The 20,159-nt window shown below is 44.1% G+C and overlaps 1 protein-coding gene and 1 non-coding gene across 8 annotated transcripts in view; both read left to right on the top strand.

The window, feature by feature from the left end:
• The window catches only part of Cacna2d1 (calcium voltage-gated channel auxiliary subunit alpha2delta 1), a 428,021-nt gene that overhangs the window by 50,148 nt on the left and 357,714 nt on the right, over positions 1-20,159 (top strand). The window lies entirely within an intron of this gene.
• On the top strand, positions 13,752-13,857 carry LOC147829179 (U6 spliceosomal RNA). Its single transcript, XR_015449455.1, has one exon. It is a non-coding gene; the product is annotated as a U6 spliceosomal RNA (small nuclear RNA).

Genomic DNA, 20,159 nt, shown 5'->3' with positions numbered 1-20,159 from the left:
ATTTTATAAACAGCATTCAAGAGTCATAGAACTGTTCTTTTCTGTATTTCAGATAAGATTAGAAAAATAAACCTGCTTTCTAACCTAGACTATATCGCCTTAATTTTATACACAATGAAGTTCTGCCTCATTGAATTTATGTCTGTTTTCTTTGTGCTAATCAATTCTGTAAGTTATTTATTAGTTAACCGATTTGTTCCTAACTTCAGTGTATTGAGGAATCTTTCTGTAATTTCCAGGGCATTGGGCAGGTTTTTGGGAGATTAACTATGCTAGAATTAGCCAGTAATTTTAGAAATGCTACCAGGAGGTGCACATATTTTATAGTTCATAGTTCATTTTTGTGTTAATATTTATTTGCTGTGTTTTATTTTTGAGATAAGTATCATAGAACAAAAGTTATATGTAAGTTAATGCTGTAGTTGAGCAACTTTGTATTATATGAAGATATATATTCAAGGTAATATATTAATCATAATGTACCCCTATAAAGCTTAACTTACGAATTTGTTCAATATATGAAATTGCAGATCAGTTAGTTTCATTTTCTTTTTCTAATAATAGAATGATAATTAAATGTGGGGTAATAGTGAAAAATTTTAATAAAAGCATGAAAATGACAAGAAGTTGTACAACATTCTTGGCCTTTCCTATTGAAATGAAATTGCACATTAAACATTTCACAGAATTTCATTAAAGTGAAAGTTATTTTTATTCTTATCTAGAATAGGTGATTTTTTTTAATGGAATTCTGTATCCAGGGTATGGCTGTTTTTGATGTAAATACTTGTTCTTTCTTGAAAAAAATTAAACTTACAGATTAGTGGTGTATTTATTTCTCAGGTGTAAGCTTAAGTTCTCATTGCTGTAAACTCGCAGTACAGCCACAACATTGTAGTAGAGATTTAGTGTGTATTAGATACTGTTGTGAGTGTATTATATGTAAGATCTTGTTTAACCCTCCTGAGAACCCTGTAAGTGTACCATCCTGGATGAATCTGAAACAATGTAGCAGCTCTTACATCTTCTACAGCCAAGCCAGGTTTAGGACCCAGAATGTGTGACCCAGGGTCTGAGGATTTAACTCTTCACTTTGATGGATCACTACGAGGAGGGAAGTGCTTCAAGTTGTGTTGTTGGACCATTTCTTCCTATGAGTAGGTATGAATTAGCCCTTTCATAGCCACATTTGATTACATAATACATTAAGTCACAAAAGACCCAAGCAGCTAATAAACTAAGAGCTCTCCCCACACCCCGACTCACCTCACCTGCCACCCGCCCTGCTGCGGAGAGTTTGTGTCTTTCCCGCAGTGTGGTTGGAGCAGCTCCTTGTGGGAGTTCACGCATAATCAGCGTGCCATTTTTACACATATGTAGAGGGAAGTTGGTACTCTGCCTTATTGTGACCTGCCTTTCCACTCAAGATTTGAGGAACTTTTCACTCATTATTGCTTCATTCCTTTATTTTCAATTTCATCTTTTCCCTTCTGCAATTTCCATGGGACTGATGTGTCTTCAGATATTTAAGGAGTCTTCCTAGGAAGAAGATTTAGATGGCTTCCATTGGTTTCTTGTTTGAAGTAGGTCTCAGCGAACATCCTTGTACATCTTACCTTGTGTACATCTCAGAACATTTCCTGGTGGAAAAGACCTACAGAGGAATGAGTATTTTTCATGTTAAAAACCATGTCCTGACTTGCTTTCAAACATACATATATTTCTCCCCCAGTCTTTAAAAAATTTTATTGATTTGATGTGTGGTAACATGTTTTGTGTCTTTTAATTGTTTAATTATGGGGCTGAATTTCTTTTCAAAAATTTCAGTCCTTTTTTCTGATAATTTATAGTTTTTGGCGTATTGCTCTAGTTGTTTACATTTTTCATACTGATTTCTAAAATTTCATACTTAAAAATGTGTTAATTTAGTAATTCTTTAGCTTAATTCTCCTGGATTTTTATCTAGATGATCAGAATGTCTCCAAATAATAAAAATGTTTCTTTTTCTGGCCAAAGTTTATGCCTGTCTATTCTTTCATCTCTGACTGAAGGGGAGTGTTAGAAGTATCTCACCATTAAATGTCTTTTCCATATATGTTTTAGATAATATTTATTAACTTAAGAAAGTTTCTTTCTCTTTCTAATTTAATACTTTTTAGCAAGAATAAAGACTGAATATCAGTAAAAATATTTTGGGGACAGTTATTAAAATTAGCTGATTTTTGTCTTTAATCTCTGACTTTGTTAGATTACACTATAGCTGGGAAATAACACTAGCCATTAATTCTTTTGCTAGTATTTCTAGACATTGCTGTGTTTATTGTTGAGATTTAAATACCACAATCATATGAAATGAAGAAACAGTACTCAGAGAGGATATGTAAGGTGTTATTTCAGGTTGTCAAAGTTCACACAGTAAATAAAAAATTGGGATGATATTAAAGCATCTGTTTCTTTCTGTAATAATATTTCTTGCCAAAAAGGATTATTTAAAAAAAATTTTCTATTGGATTTGATGCATTGACACTTTATGCAGTTCTTTTAGCCTGGGCTTCTAGGTCCAATCAGATTATACCCCTTTTCGTTTCTTGGCCTGTTTTAGGAGTAGGGTGGCTTTTGCTGTTTTTCAGATGTAATCAATATCCACATAGTAACTTTATGATCAGAAAAGAAATTGTGATGATGTATTATTGAAGGATTCTGTGAAGAAGGCGTTGTGGAATCCTGGCAGACCAAGGGCCTGCAGTGGACTCTGCGTGATGGAAAGGTCTCCCAAACGCAGGACAGGAGCAGCCCAGGAGAGAGGGAGACAGCGTTCTCCCAACAATGGAATTAGCATCGATTCATTCGCATTTAAGAGTCCCTACTGTGGGTCCAACATTACTTGCTCTCCTTGTCCCAGTGAAGCTTAGGGTTTACTGGAGAGCTTGACAATGAAATCGTTACTTTGAAATAAATGGCCCTTTTGATGATTGTAGGTGACAGCATTGTGGAGGGATTTATGAAGACAAAAATGTTGAAGTTAGTCTTAAAAGATGACCGGAAATTTTTAAGGAGAATTTCAAGGCCAAGCCATGTCCAGAAGAGAAACATGAAGTAATGAGTCTGTAACTGAGGACCAGAGAGGATGTGGTGTGAGTGGAGGCGTCCTATTCTCAGGACATGCCTCAGCTCTGAATTTTTGCACTAAATGATCTCGAGATGGACCTGTGCTATTCTAGAGTAAGAATGATGCGAGAATTGTTATTTACAGCAAAAGAAGAGAAATGGTGACTGAGGATTGAACTGAAAGCATGGGAGGCTCTGGGCTATGGAGGGTCCAGTGTGAAAAAGTTGAAATGTAAACTGCTGTGATCTGTCTGAATAGGGATACAATGTTGTGCTCTAGCTGTCATGAGTAGCGGATGCTTAGGGCTGTATTTATTTTGCACTCTCTCTCTCTCATATATATATGTGTGTGTGTGTGTATAGTAGATACTGTTATATATATATAAAATTTGGTTTTGTTTGTTTTCTGAGAAGGGCCTTGCTATATAGTTCGGACTGGCTTCAAACTCCTGGTGATCCTCCTGCTTCAGCCTCCCCAGTGCTGAGGTTACAGGCATGGACCACCACGCCTGGCCAGATTTTTGCTGTATATTGATAATGCTAGTGCCTTAGCCACTCTTCAGAAATTGAGGCTGAAATACATCTTTGTTTGAAAACAAATTAGGACGTAGTTTTTAACATGAAAAATACCTACCACTAAATTATGTATGATGATGCAATCCTTAGAATCAGTAGTCTAAGAAGGTCACGTGAGGTAAAATAGTGCAGTGATTTGTTTTAATGCAGAAGTGCAGCGAGGTTCTTTTCCACTTTCATTTCAAACTCTACTCATGATTTTGAATGAGAAATCAAGTGTGGCCTCATCACTTTCCTGCCTCACGGAACCTCAGGAGCTTGCGGAGTGATTTTAGCACTTGGGAGGGCGCACCGCTTTCCACACCCTTGTCCGGCTCTGATGCTCTGAGAATCTAACCGTCCGCCTGACTCTGCCCGACCCCCTTGAGTTCCCCTCTCTGCAGTTGATCAGGTCATTGTGACGCTGGCCCTTGAAGCCGAGTGTGGCGAGCGGGTTGCGGGGTGTGCGGCACCTCCTGAGTGTGTGAGTGTGAATGTGAGTGTGTAAGAGTGTTGCAGGCCCAGAGCAGGGCGGCCCGCAGGGAGTTGCAGTGTCTGGACCCTGCTGGATTTTCTGATTTTTCCTATGGGGAAGCAGCAGTGCTTTTATGTTTTTCTCACTCCAGAAGGACCTGAAATATTCTCTGTACGTCCCACAGGAAAGCACAGACTTGAGGCAGAAAAACCTTTTCGACACGACTTTAAGAGAATTTCCTGGTCTTTCCATCATCAGCACAGATTAGTTCCTCATCCCTCATCATCCGAGTAGTGGGGAGAGAAGTCACTGCATTGAAGACCTCGAGTTTCCCAGCAGGAGCGTTGGTTTCTGCCTGGCTAGCACACTGGTGTAGCTCTCTCTTTGCTGCCCTCCAGGTGACACTCACTTATTTATCTGGTTACTCTTGTGTTGCTTGACTGCTTCATCCTCCTGCAAAGCAGGTGCTTTAGATTTGAAGGGAGCAAAACTTCCCTTGGTGCTGTTAACTCCACTGCGGGGAGAAACCAACCCCACACAAGTGAACAAGCAGAATCCAGATTGCAAGGTCCTGAGCGTCCTTCGGGAGCAACAGGAGCTGGTGTGCAGGAGTGGGCAGGACAGAGCAGTCAGTTCAGCCGGGCAGCCAGGGTGCCTCCGGGAGGTGCCCACTTCTGCCCCAAGGCTTGGAGGAAAGAGACGGGCGAGAGGCACAGAGGGAGAGCGCGGTGGCGGGCGGTGTGTGCCTATGGTGCCCACCCATGTGAGCAGGCATCTCCTCCTCCCCATGGTGGTGCCAGGGCCTCTGTCTGTGCTCAGGGATGAGCTGTCCAGCGTCAGGGTGGCTCAGGGTGGCTGCCTCGTGGCTCACTTTGTGAGGTGAAAATCCTGGTGCCAAGATTCTCTACTTGCTCAGTAGGGTGAGGGAAGGAAGGAGCTCCTGGTTGGGAGCAGGGAGAGCAGCCGAGGCCCTCTGCACAGTCGCCTCCTGACTCGGGGCTGCTGGCTAGGGTGCAGGATCTGAAAGGGGAAGTGAAGGGAAGGTCCTGGAGATGAGCCCAGACCTGGGCCATGTGTGGCCTTCCTCACCTGAGGGGCTCCGAGGGGAGCGGCTGCCTGAGGCAGCAGCACAGGCTGCAGTGGTCCAGTATTTAGCACAGTTAAACAACCACAGCTGTGTCTTCCATGTTCATATATGAGTGCAGCTGAAGGGTGGAGATGAACAACACGAAGTCCTTTGCTGTGCCGGGAGCCAACCTAATGACTGCCATAAACACTCCTCCTTTCATGTATTGATCGGCCATTGATCCACACCACCAAAATCAGTGTTATCCAAATCCCTGCTATTCTTGGGCAGTAAAGATCAGTGCACATTGCTTGTCCTAACAATATATTGAAAGTAAACAAAAACTACTTTCTTATAAATAAAAATAGTTTTACAGGAATTGACTTCACGGTTCCCTGTCGAATAGCCCAGGTCTGGGTAGGATGCGGCTCAGTGGGTGGAGAGCTCTTGTCCAGTGTGGGGGAAGCCCTTCGGTTCGGCTCCCAGAATGAAAAACAAAACAATCAAACAACAAAAAACCGCCACCGCAAAAGAAAACAAAACCCAAAACACTACAACTCATTAAAACCCCACAAAGTTACCATATGTCCCATCAGATTTATGTCATTTTAATCTACAGCACTGTTCATTGCAACCTTTAGAAGTCACAGTGAATATTTGAATTCATTAAGTAGTGGTTCATTAAATAGTGCAGTGTTTACAGCTTTTGGTGCAAAGCCAATTTTTTTCAAATGTTAATAAATAAGTTCCCACCTTTTAAGGCAAACTCCAGCTTCTCTTTTTATTTTTTTAATTTTTTTTTCAGCTTCTCTTTTTAAAATGCAAATTTATTTTAAGTGTCCTCTCTCTCCACTCTCCTGCATGTCCCTCTTCCACTGGTCTGCTCTGATTTCCTCCTTTTCCTTTGGCCCCCTGAGTTGCTCTCTGTTCTTCCAGTCTTATTTTTCTTCTTTTAATCTTACCCATGAGCAGCTGGCTGTGCGGCACATGCAGTGAGGGCTGGCTAATCAGGAGCACGCGTTTCCCCTGGGCTCTCCTCACGTCTCCACTCGGCAGGACAGACATTGTGGTGGCCACAGTGTGTCCCCTGCAGTAATGCTGTGTCTGCCCCTTCATCGCACGCCCTCCCCTTCTGTCACAGCACAGGAGTGGATGCAGAGCACAAGGCTAGCCCGATGGGGATGACAGGCCCCTGACTGCAATTCTGGCAGAGCGGCACGGACGCCCATTCTAGGATGGATCCAAATGATTGTGGTGGGCTTTACAGAAAGGTCTAGCAGGGAGAATGTGATCGAGGGACTTACAAAATGTTCTCATTTGAGCCCTAGTGTGAGCACAGAGGAAGGAAGGTATATTACTTCTTCAACTTGGGGTGTTTTAAAGGGATGGGAAATCCAAATTCATTTCCCATTTTAGTGATGTTGTGCATGGAGCACTGTGAGATCTGAGAGCAAGAAGAGTAAACAAAGTAGATGTGTTTAAACAGAAGTTTTAAGCAGTTTCTCTTAGCTAATCTTTTGTTTCCTTTGCATCCTCAGGTGAACATGAGTACAGTGATTATTTCAGTGTTATTATCACTGTATGAACTTGAGCTTATCTTTGAGCCACAGTTCTGAATTTGCTCCATCTTTGACATTTGCTACATTTTTATCTCCAGTTGCTATCTTCTTGCCAGAGTCCTGCATGCTTTCTGTCCACCTCCTTTGAGCCATTGTTCTCACTAGCTACTTTTTGGTTCTTAGCATTAACCTTGCTCTTGGGCCTTGCTCCCATTCTTCCTGAGATCCACAGTCTCGAGAGTTTGCTGAGGGCCAGATCCATCCATCCCTAAAGCCCAAATGAGTGTCTTAGTTACTTTCTCATCGCTGAGACATAGTACCTGACACCTACAATGTAAAGTAGGAGAGGTCTATTTTGGCTCACAGATTGTAGAGGTTTCAATGCATAGTTGGCTGGCTTCAGGGCAGGGCAGCAAGGCAGAGGGGCACAGCAGAGGAGAAACAGGCCATGGCAGGGCAGGCAGGAAGCAGCTAGGGATCCCAGGAGGAGGAGGAGGAGGGAGAGAGACCCTTCCAGGCCACACCCACAGTGACCCATCTCTTTCCACCAGGCTTCATCTCCTAACATCACACCTGGCTATAAACCATCAGTGCACTAATTCCATTGATGAGTATCACATCCCCATGATCCAGTCCCCGCCCCCCCAAGACCCCACCCATGAGTGCAGGAAGATTTGGGGGAACATTTAGATATAAAGTACAACAGCAAGGTTCCAGAACTCACTGGGTATCTTGGTACCCGACCACCACTTGGGCAGAAGGTACTTCTCTGAAACACATGGGATGTTTTTTGGTCATCACAGGGTCTTTGGCTCTTAGTTACTGATTGCTTTCTCTTAACATCAGGGTGAAGCTCTAAAGTCTCATTTTGTCCTGTATATTTATACTTTAGTTCACTTTCATTCTGGTTAAGTCTAAGGATAGAGACAAATAAGAGTATGACAGTCAGCCAACTAAATTGTGAAATATATAATATTTTATATGCATTTTTTATTAGAGGCTGGACATGTGAAGATATTTTTTCTGAGATGTTTGCAATTGCACTGGGAAATTTTAAAGTGGTAATGATCATTATTTTGATCAGGAAAAATATATATATAGGAATATGCCATAATATTTGTGTGTGTGTCCAGTAGAACTTTTAAGAAAAGGTTGTCAGTAAGTAATTGAGTATTTGGGAGAGCTTGCATGGTAATTTTTCATTTGTAGTCTACAAGTGAGGTCTTTATTACGATGTAGAAACTAGACTAAAAGATCATGATGTTTTCTTCTATACTTTCTAGAAATGTCTAGAAACAGGTTAAAATGGAATATAAGAACAGAACAATCAGTGTAAACAGGATATCATTTTCATCCAATAATAGAATAGGATTTATACAAATATGTCTCGATGCTAAGTCTGATGAAGTGTTGGCAGTCTGTTCTTCTCTATATCATGTGTTACTTTGCATTGACTAGAAAAATAAGCCTAGTTAAAGATTTGGGCTCAGAGGTGAGTGTGGTAGCACACGCCTGTCATCCCAACACTCGGGGAGGCTGAGGCAGGAGGATCACAAGTTAAACCCAATCTGGGCAATTTCGGAACTCAGTGAGACCCTATCTCAAAATAAGAAATAGAAAAGGGTTGGAAAAGTAGCTCAGTGTGAAGGTCCTGAGTTCATTCCCCAGCACTGCAGAACGAAACTCCACATGATGCCTATGAGGCCACTGTTTTCCGGATGTGACCGGCAAGAGAGGAGGGTCAGCCCAGGGTGTTGGGAGAGGGCACGGTGGCACTGGGGAGGCCAGCTTCGTGTGGGAGAGGCCTTGCGAGTTGGCTGTTACTGCAGGGTACTGAAGCAGGCAGGGGCGTTCTTACTGCTTCCATGGGCACAGGTCCTTTTGCTTTTTTCAGAGTGATGGGTCCTTTGAGCCTCTCCTCCAGGTGGGCGTTTTGCAGCTGAGTCCAAGGTTGGTGGGCTTGTGGAAGCTGCTGAGCCGTGCGTGGTCCACAGACCTGGCTTCAGAAGTCTAGCCAGCTTGACGCTTCTCTGAAGGGGGTCCATGATAAGACGGCTTGTCGGAATGCGCATTGGAATTGGGCTCTCAGAGGAGCATGAGGAAAAAGAGGAGCCTGCCACAAGTCTCGAGGAACATGGATGTTTAATTCATGCTGCCGGCCGCTCCTTGATGCTTTTGTGCCCCGTGGAGATGGGTTCCGAGGGCTGGCAGCCTTGCAGCGGGGACCCCAGGCGACCCCCGGTGCCACCCCTGTCCCCAGCCCCAGTGCCTCCTGCCTGTTTCCAGGCTAGGCCCATGCAGACGGGAATGACTGCAACTGTGAAAGATAAACCCGTGAGCACACAGGAGCCTGGCTGTGAGGAATCCTCCACTGAATTTTAAGTGTTCATTTACTAATGATTTAAATTTCAGTTACCATCTTGTCATTCACTTCCAGATAAGGGAAAACATATCTAACACTGTGATTTCTTCTGTTTCTTTTTCTTTTAATAATAATGAATTGTCCGATATTAACGGTTTAACTTGAAAAATTTTTATAGTTTTGTTTTACAAAGGACTTCTCAGTGCCTGAACGTGTGGGAATCATGCCTGACAGCATATTTTTAATTTACTGAGAATATGACCCAGAAGCTGCAGTTGCATTTGGCTAAGGTGCTTTTTCCCCTAATACATATTTTTTTATTCAGTTACCTAGGTTTTGGCCTGCTTTTCAACATATAAAGCATAAAAGGCTTAGACATTAGGAAATGTTACACAATTTGAAGAGCTAATAGTTCAAACAGTGTGTTTGAAGTTGCAGCTAGGAAATTACAAACGAGTTATGTTCCTGTAGGTGACATTTATGTGAACCTTTCACCGATGCTTCACATTCTTGGAAAAGGTTTATTTGAGAATGCCAAAGAATATAATATTTTTGCCACTTGCTCAGCATCCATTCATTTTCAGAGCTAGGTGTGGCCGTGTCTATTTGAGCATGCAGTGCGGTGCTCTGAGCAGTCCAGGTGGCGGGGACTGTACAGTGTGGGACAGAGGAGCTCACAGCGCCTCTACCTCGCACTGCCCCTGCTCTGTGTAGGCTGGGATCGCGAAAATCTCCTCCCTCACCTAACGCCACAGTGCGAATGTGTGAACCGTGGGCCTCTGCTGGGCCCTCATCTCTAATCTTGCTCCCCACGTGTACCTGCTCTCTGGATCCATTCACCCACACCCGAGATCTCTTCCACCCCAAGGAAGCCAGTGTTTTGTTCTCTATCCTTGCATCTTCGGCCTCTCTTCACATAAATTCATTTTTAAACACAGTGCTCAGGGTTACTTCACTGCATTACTAGGGAAAAGAGTGAGATTGAAAAAGGAAAAGTAGTTAGGCTTTGTCTGTACGTCACAGGCCAGGAGAGGAAGCTGGCTGTGATTGCTAAGCCAGCAGCGTCGCCTGGAAGCGAGGTCAGAGGGGAACAGGGGGGCGATGCATGCAGCTCTGGCAAAAAGGATTGGGAACAGCCGTGTTCTGTGGGGACAAAAAGGCCGAAAGCAATTACACTGCACGCATTTCCTGAGCTGGAAAGATATTTTCCATCTCACAGTGGGAGAATTCTTTCTTATTTCTCTAGAACCTCGTACTTAATTGATAAAGGCATGAAAATGGTGGAGGCAGACTAACCACACAATATCCCTTCTGATGGTCTTCAGAAGTAGAGTTGTCTAATTTGCAAGTTAATCGACTTGCACTGACAGCTTTTTGATTGTTAAGTAAACTCTGACTTGGAACAGCTGTCAGACGAATTACACTTCGGGCCATATTGGACAGAAGCACCCAGCTCGGAAATCTGAACCCTGGTTTTGATATTCATGCATTTGTTTGTGTATCTGAACCTGCATCGTGAACTCAAGAAAGGCCAATACAGTCATCATGTTTGTCTGCTTGTATCAAAGGACTTCATGTCGCTTTAGAATCTCTGCTACATAGCAGTGCATCAAGGCTGACTCTACATTTAACCTGCTACTTCCTGCCAAATCCATGTGCACACTGTGGACCCCATGCAAGTCACTGACAATGTCATGTGATGCTAATGAAAGCATTGCTGGTTGTAAAGAAAATAAGTACTGCTTGTTTAATCTGATAATCCTGATGAAGACTTGAAGAAAATTATAGCATTTAAGTAATCACATGCAGATTTCCACAGAGACTTTTAAAAGAGGAGAATTCTTGGGTTTTCTCAGTATTGAAATCTTTATTTGCTAACTATGACTAACTTTGCTTCTTGCGATGTAAACATAAGCTTCTGTAAATGTCATTTTTTCTGTACATCCACGAGGCAGGGTTACGACGGTCTATAAAACAGAAAGTGGGAAGCATTCCTAAGTTTTGAAGACGACGCAGTTGAGGTCTGCTCTGGTGGTTTAAGGCTAAGAACTGAGCTGTTTCAGTTTGCTGCACCGATCAGCATAAATAAGTAGTTACACTGTATTATCTCCTGTGGGCAAACTGCTCTGCCACTTGCAGAAAAGAATCTACCTCACTAGATTTTTTGTGAGCACTGAAGAATTTGTTCATATACCATGTTAGCATAGCTCCTGGCACATACATGCTCAGTAGATATAGTCTGTTGTTCACTGGGCACCTACTGTGTGTTCAAAACTATGCTGGACATTCTTGGATTCAGAACCATAAACTGGGACCCATTCCTTCAAGGAAAATGAATCTATCTGGAGATATAACCGTACCCAGGACAGTATACTGATAAGTGTGACAGTGTGTAGGATAGGACGTACGTATTTGAGAACATTAGAGAAGAGAAAGATGTGTGTGACTGAGGAGTTGGAATGACTACAAGAAGAGCCTGAAGTGTAGACTTGAAGGGTGGTTTTGGGAGTGGAAGAGGGTTAACAGGGGTGATTTAGGGTGGCAGAGTGGGACAAACTGACGTGTTTGTGAAACAGGGAAACTAGCTTGAGTAGAAGAATCAATCCATGTTGGGGAAGTATCCAATCACAATATAATCAATATTTGAGTATTTTGCAGTATTGGAAATATTATGATTGCTCAGATAATAATTGAGACAAAAGGAAATGAGGACATTTTTATCATGACATTAAATAATGTTTACATGCTTGAATTAGGCTAAAATAAATTTTGTGAGCAGTCTGCAGTGCCTGAGGAAAAATGCAGACAACAATGAAAGGGAAGGTTTTCAGTAAAATGAATGGAGGTTTCCTAATGAGCAATTAGAAATTCAGCTCATTTGCTTCATGGAAACACCAGCAGCAGATTGCGTGGCCATGTGGGACTCCTCCGCTGGCACCAGGCAGCACAGGGACCATGCTGGAGGTTGTAACCAACTGTGATGTGAAGGGTAAAAAACAAAGACCGCCTGCCTCAGGGCCAAGGCTGGGTGTGCACTCTGCCCTCCAGCTCACGAGTGAAACCCCTTTCATATCAGCCCTACAGTGCATTGCTTATTTGTTTGAAAGCTGGAAAGAAATTGCTGCAGCTGAGGCAGGAAATAGTAACAGAACAGTTTTTAAAAATGCTTGGATAAAACAAAAATCAATCCAAGATGGTGGAAAAGTAGGTGGATCCCATAAAGAACCCCTGGCCTTTGAGAACTGGGAATTTGATTACTTGTAAAGTGGATTAACTGCACACACACACGCACACAGGAGCAGGAAAAGACCAGCAAAAAATGAAGCCAGAGGAACATGAACAGCTGAAGAATCAGATTTTAGTGAGGTAAGCCTTTTCCACTCTTAAGTACTTTACCTTTCCACTCTGGTTAGCGTGGTCCCATCCCTTCTGTGTTTCTAGGGTCATTCTAACCAAAAATGAAACACGAAAGCATTTCATAAGGTGAAACAGCTTTCTAAAAACAGACTGGCAGTGTTATAGAAAGTAGTTTAAATTGAAAATAATTTCAGGAACTAACATTCCTGGCATGGTACCCATCTCATCAAAAATCTTAGGATTTAATGTAGATACCAAGATCTCCCTGTCTAATAGGGACACACACACACACACACAAACGCACGTGCGCTTCCACAAGTATTCCACTAGATACGTATCCATGCTATAGAAAGGCATTGTTAGCAAACTTGCATGTCTAGGTTATCTAAATCTTTGGCTTACTTATATTATTTCTACCCAACTTCAGGGACACTGGACACTATGGGTTGTTTATTATATAACAAAAATAGAAGCTATTTGGCACTGGTAGAAGAATTATAGCAAGGGGAGTACTTGACTTTTGAAATACGGGATCTCATTACTTCCAATTTATGAATAAGCTATTTATGTATCAGCACAAAGGAAATGGTCCTTTTATCAGATCTTTCCGTATTTTAATTTTTTCCCAGCTCCACAAGACATAACTATGTTTTGTTTTTCCTTGGGTTAAAAATAACGCTATTTCCCAAAAATAGTGGCTTTGGCAGAGAATTGCCCTGGGGCAAGGGCCCGGAGGGGCACGGACTCCCCCCCCCCCCGCCCCTCCTGTCCCGTGTGATCTCAGCCTCCTCCTTCCCCTCTGTCCATGCGAACCTGAACCTCTGGTTCCTTCTTTTGTCTCTATGATGATTGCGAGTGGAACGAGTGGAGTGGGGTGGGAGAAGGATGTCTGCTTTACCATTCGATCCTTACAGTAGCAGCAGTTTTATACATTTTACTCTTTCCTCCACATGGCCAGCCTGCACCAAATCTGGGAAGGAAGAACAGTTCGTGTGGGGTGGGACTTCTGACACCCAGAGCTATTCCTCCATCCCATTGTTCACCCAGGCCGTCCGTCCTCTCTGTAGCTCAGCTTTGAAGACAATTCCTTGGACAACTAGGAAGACTTCACACTTAGCACTCACGGTTACCTTCACAGTGCATCAAACAGGGCTTCATTTCTGCTTTTCTGACTTTGGTGTTCCTCAAACGCATACAGAATGAAATGGATTGCCATCTTTCTTCTCTTCTTTTTTAAAAAACAGTAGTTTTCAAAACTATGCTTTTCCTGTGCTCACTTGGGCAGCACACATACTAAAACTGGAACAATACAGAGAAGATTAGCATGGCCCTGCGCAAGGATGACACGCAAATTTGTGATGCGTTCCATGTTTTTAAAAGTAATAAAGACTACTGCACAAAACAATTATCTTCATTTGAAAAAAAACAACAACTATGCTTTACTCTTTTGAAAGCCTATTAGGAGCAAATCCAGCCCCACATGGAATAGCATTAATTGAATGGCAAGTTTTTGCTCTCAAACTTAATGAAAATGTGAATAATTTACATGTTTGCTTTCAGAATTTGGACTGCTTCTGTACAATAAATTACAGTAGAAGACATAAAATATTGAATTATTCAATAAAATATTTGCCTCAGTTTTAGAGATTTCTTAGTGAATGCTTCAAATTGCATCAACTCTGGACATCAAAAGTTGCAAACACACTGCTGGTTGACTCTGAGTGCATTATTATAGGGACAGGGGGGTTGTAAGACTTTTGTTTGTGAATTGCATACACACTTAAAATATTTGGAGTTTTAAGGGAGACATTCCAGAGATTTAATTATTCCCTTAAGGATTAGGCCCACACTTTGAATATTGGACATCTGTCAAAAAGTAGACGCTATTTATAAATGCTTATGCCCAGCAGTAATTGTTTTCTGATGTGGAAATAGTACTGCAACTGCATTTAATTTCATTGCATTTTTCTATTTATTCAGTGAATGTTATGTGCCCACTACATTCGAGTCTGTTTAATAGACTTGAATAGGATGTAGTGATAATAGGATGTAGTGATAAATGAACATAAATATATTCCCCTAATCATGGCAGTGTTACAAGTGCAGCTTGAGGGGTTTTGGAATTTAGGGACAGAAGAAACGTCTTGGTTTGGGTTACAAAGGGTGATATTACGGTGTTTAGGGAATGTATCAATTCACAGTGAAAGTGAGGCTTCTTTTCAGGTAGACACCAAAGGCCACCTGTGGATAGGGCCATGCAGCAGTCATGAAAATAGGTGGTTGTTTGAAGGAAAAGGTCAAGGAAGTAAGAAGAGACAGGGCTGGGGCTCTTCTCCGGATTTCCCTCCTTTATGTTTTTTTCTTGCCTGTAGGTGTTTATGAGGACTGAGTGAGGCCGTGCATGTTACCTATTCCACGGGCTGGATGCAGGTGGTGACCATGGGTGTGTGCTGAGTCCTGTGGTGCGCGGAGGGTCGGAGGGCCGGTCGGATGCCCTGGGCAAGGCCGGGAGGTGCTGTGCCAGCAGGGAGCAAGGACTCGGGTTTGACTTTGTACGGCTTTGAAGAGCAGTGATGGGACAGCAGGGTGGGGCGATGAGATGCTCACTAGGGGAAACCAGAGCTCAGGTCAGCAACCGCGTGAATGGAAGTGGTGGCCACAACATGAGATTTCGAAGAAGCATAGATCCCGACAGGAAGGGGTGAGGTGCATAAAGTCAGGGTGGATGCTGGACATGCCTGGCGTTAGGAGAGTGAAGAGGAGCCGGCTGCCATGGAAGAGAGCCCCAGGAGAGGGCCAGGGCGCTGTCGGTGCAGGGTGTCCGGAGGAGCAGTGGGAAGCAGGTAGCAGGGCCCTGCGTCGTCTGGGCTGCACACCCTTGCTCTGAATGGCCTGCCCTGGGTCTCCCAGCTTCCCTCCGTGTTTCCCCTGCAACCTTCCTACTCTCTGACTTCCTGTCAGGCTCAAGCCTCCTCTGGTAACTTTGAAGCCTCCAGCTCCACCTGAGACTCGAACCCCTGAAAGGCACACTTCCCTGTTGTCAGCCAAGGCCCTGCGGACGGGGCGAGCATGCAAGCCTGGCCTGGGTTCCCTGGAAGCAACCCAGTTCTGCGCCTCTTCCTCCGATAACCCAGCAGCCAGATCCTCTCTTACTCCAGTGCTGCTTTTTCTTGGTCTGGGTGGAGATCATAATTTGTATTTATTTCTGAGAGAAAGACTTTCAAACAAACTTTAAACTTTCTGAGAGCAGTCTTTATTTCACAAGATTTTCATAGTCTGTTCTTTGAAAATACCTCTCGACTGTTTCCAGTGATTTAAAACGGACTCTGTGTTTCTTCCTTTCTGCCTTTAGACTCTCCAGCATATTTTTTGAAAAATAAGGCTATTTTAATGAGGCTGTTTGGCTAAAAATTCAAAAAGTGCTGAGAAAGATTTGAAATTTGGTAATACCATATTTTCACATTTTCTTAGAGATAATGTTATGGGATTTTTTTCAGGTTCATCAGAAAAAAGATGTAGAAAACAAGCATTATTTATGAATGTAATGCGACACTGTAACGAATATTCTAGTAGTATTTGGTACGATCAGTGGAGATCCGGCGTTGTCAGGACCTTCACTACCCTTTCCTGGTCCTCCGTTCCTATGTACTGGGATGTGTCCCACACCCCTCTGAGGGCTTTGGGGTCTGACTTTCCCTCCGGGGCCCAGGACTCATAGCAGTCACACTGTGAGCTGATCAGTACCAAGGGAAACCCTCTGGCACTCTCGTTAAATCTGCAACTTTCTTTTCGACTTACTACTTTAATCTTCACTATCTCCGAAGGGATGGCTCTGCCTCCTTTATCACAAAGAACATAGACCCCAGTGAAGTAGAGCTGTCTCACTTTTTCCTAAGTTGTCCTAGTTTTTTCCATTTATCTCCAACCTTTCCTTTCTGTCTCGTCTCTGTTGAGTAAGTAGCCTCCCTTGAAGCCATGGTAGGTTTTTCTTCCTTATGCTTCTTTCTTGATTCATCCCTCCCTCTGACCCTCTCACGCATGGGATCAGGTGGGCAGTGAACCTGCTGCCTTCTGAAAGACCCTGCTGACACGGGGCAGGCTCCCTGGCAGAGACCTCTGTTAACAAGTATGGATTAAGAAGAGAAAAACACGTGCATTCATTGACTGTGGTGCAACTTTTATGTGACAGCAGCGGTGGAGTCCCAGGGATAGCTGCGTGTTTCTGTGCAGTGCCTCTCAGAAGTGCGCTTGGAGGAGAGATGGAAATCTCCGCCGGAGGAGGGAGGAGCAAGGCCCATTGTTCTGCCCAGCGCCCAGGGCCCTGCTGCGGGCCAAGCTCCGCAACGCATCGCTGCCCGTCAGTTCTGCGTCCCTGGAGTCTCGGCAGGGCAGCCTCCTTCTCTGCTTGCCTGTCTCCTTTAAGCACGCCCCCATCGGTCCCCTGGAAGGACACCGGAGGCCCCTGCCGCGCCCCTGTCCCTGCCAGGCCCCGCAGCCTCTCATTCTCCTCCCCGGCCCGGCCCAGGTGATGTTCCCTGGCCTCCCCTGATGGCCCGAGTGCACTTCCTCAGCTCCTCCTTCTCTCAGGAACCCTTGTCCTCGTCTGGCTTCTGCGGTCCCACTGTCCTTAGAGTCCTTCCTCGCAGCTGCTCCTCCTTCAAGTGTTATTTTCCAGAGCTCTGACTACTGCTTATTTCCTCTCTCCCTTTGTTCGCCCCTTCTGGGAGCCCTGCGTTGATTCACACACCTGCATCGGTCAACACCACACCTTTAAATTCTGTGGCGACCTCTGTGGAGAGGGTCACTCAGCTGTCTCTTACGTCTGCACGCAGTCTGTAAAATCGCCGCTCAGTGCCTCCAAGAGCTCCAGCTCTTCCGGGGTGGGGATGCGGGGTCCCTGCCCCGCGTGCACAGCTTCCTAGGTTCCATCCCAGCCCAGGGAGTCGGGGGCTTCATCGCCGTCTCTGAGCTGTTCCTTTGTGCTTTCCTTATCAAATGCTCTACCACCGTCCACGGAGAAACTCCCGACGTCATCCGCCAGGCTTGATCTTGCCGGCTCTATTTCCAGCCGTGCATGGAACCCTGTGCCTGTACCCCTCAGCTCTGCTGAAATCCTTGCTTTTGCTTCGCCTCCTCTCCTCCTTCTGCCTCTCCTCACACAGTTGGGTTGAGCCAATCTCATTTCTTAGCGTGGTAAGGAGGCCCTCGCTTCTCACGTTCTCTTCTTCCCCGGAGCCGTCGTCCACGGTGTGTCAGGAAGGCGTATTGATCATGTTCGTATATACCTACTTGGTCGTGTGTCTCCTCGCCTCTCCTTTTCCATTACTCCATTATTTTGAGAATGCAATCCAAAGGCTTCAGAATGCTCAGACTTGTGGTCTGGCCCGTGTTTCTGGCAGAGTTTCTTTTTCCCTCCAGTCCAAACTTGCTGAGCCAAACTTGGACTCCAGCTATTCAAACTTCTTGAGGATCCTGAATGTGCCATGCTTTATATTCCTTCTGCCTTCATTGCTACTTTCTGCAATTCTGTCAAGTCCCACTTGTCTTTCAAATATCGCTTTAAGTAGCTACTTCTCCAGAAAGCCTTGAAAGATTAAGGGTTAGGGTTAATTGCCCAATTAGAGTATTATCTCAGGCTGAAGTTCCTGAAGGAACTGGATCTTCCCTTTTCCTATGTGCAGGAAGACACGGCCATTCTCCTGGGAGGGTTGGCCTTCAGGCACAAATCCCGGGGAATACCTTTCACCTGAGGGTGGAGAGCAGGACTGCAGTGGACCCGAAGAAGCAAACTCGGAAGAACCTTAGTCTTCCACCAGCTTCCACTCCTCCCACGTGTCTTCTAGTCCAGGTACTCATTTGTCCTGTCATTTAGCAAATTTACTGTTCCCTGTCTGAAAAGTAGATAATCATACTTCAGTCACTACTTTGGATTTCACTGCCTTAGGAACATCCCTGTGACTGTAAATGAATAGCTCTTCTAGTCCTGGAGGCAGCCGGGGAGCCCTCCTGAGCCCTGGGGCGGACACGACTGGGTCCCTGTCCCCGAAGCTCCTCTGCAGGGCTCTCTCTCAGCTCCTGGATGAACATGAAGCTCTCTTCCCCTGGATCCCAAAACATGTCCCACTAGGTGCTTGCAGCTTTGCTCTGCCAGCTCTGTTTCAACCCCAGCTTTCGCCTCCATCTTTGGTGTCTTCTTGGGCAGACACTGACTCTTCAGGGGGTCAAGGGAGAGCAGAGTTCCTTCATTATTTCGTGAGAATGCTGCAGCCTCTGGAGTTTTCCCAAAGCTGAAAGTACCGGCTGGATGCATGTGATCAGATATTTCTTAGTGATGATACACATGCACTTGATAATTTGCCAAGCGAGGGGAAGAATGATAAAGATTTGTACCTGTGTGTATTTTTCCTTGTGTCATTGTGAGTTTTCATTATGAATCTTTCCCAGCCATTATAGCGTTGTAATTCAGTCTCCGTAAGTTCTTTGGCCTGTGAATCTGGTGTTTGATCTGTATATGTGATAACTAACTTCATAAGGCCTTATAAGATAAGCCAAGGAATCTGATGCTGGAAGAAGAAAATGAGTGTGTGGGGAAGAGTGGGGCTGAAGTACCAATCCCCTAACGGGAGTGCAATTATTGTGACTGCAAACAGGTACTAATAAAAGTAAAAACAGAAATACTCTCTCTAGTTTGTAAAAACATGGAGAAAAGTAATTCGGCATGAAAAACCCCATAAAATTGGAATGCTGGGGGAATATTTAGGAAGATTGTGTATCACCTCCCACGTATGGAAATGATCTCTCCTCAAGCGCTCCTGAAGGCTCGTCAGCGGTGGGTGCAGAGGGCCAGGAAGTATCATTCCAGGGAGCTTCAGTAGTGACAGCATGTGGCTGGCCAGGCACCAGGGGCGCTCTGTGTAAATCAGAACCCAGGCGCCAGCTGAGCGCTTCTCCTTGTCTGTTTCTCAAAGAAAGGGACGTGGAGCAATTCTTACAATTTGACAGTGTTGGGAATTACATGTGAGAAGGGATGATTTATTTCCTCTAGTTTCAAGAACTTATTCAGTAACTGCTTGGAGCAATGAGATTGTCTGGCCTAAATTACAAAATAGCATCTGTGGTCTTTGCTTCAGCCTGTACCCTGCTGTAACGTTTTCCTTAATTAGAAGTGGAGCACAGTGATATTTATCTAGTAGTAATACTAAGAATACCGATTGGTCAGAGTTTGTAGTATTTTGCAAATATATGCACCAGCTCATAAGTATTACCAACTAATATTAGAATAACATTGTGTGGTACACTCACTTTAATGGTTCTATAATTTCTACTTTATTTTGTTTTTGGTATTTATGTATCTTTTCTATCCTATTCAGACAGCATGGTTCAACAAATATTACTGTTTATTTATTTATTCTTTTTCCATTAACTATTGGTACATTTTAGGTATACAGTACAGTTACAGTCATCATTGGGATCTTATACTGTTACATGACGAATCTTGGCTCTTATTTTTTCCCCATTCCCCTGCCCTCCCTTCAGCCCCTCCACCCCTCCCTATTTACAAAGACTTTGTTTCCACTTTTTTCTTTTCTCATATTTTTTCTTTTCCCTTCTTTTCTTTCCCCTACCCCTCCCACTTCCCCTATTCCTTTAGACCTTTTCTTCCTATTTCACATTATC

The sequence above is a fragment of the Heterocephalus glaber genome, unplaced genomic scaffold (assembly GCF_053883595.1).
Source record: "Heterocephalus glaber isolate CG9 unplaced genomic scaffold, H.glaber_assembly_v1.0 deba00000678, whole genome shotgun sequence".
Classification (NCBI taxonomy): Eukaryota; Metazoa; Chordata; class Mammalia; order Rodentia; family Bathyergidae; genus Heterocephalus; species Heterocephalus glaber.
The sequence above is the reverse complement of the archived record's forward strand: the minus strand, read 5'-3'. Positions and strand labels throughout refer to the sequence as shown.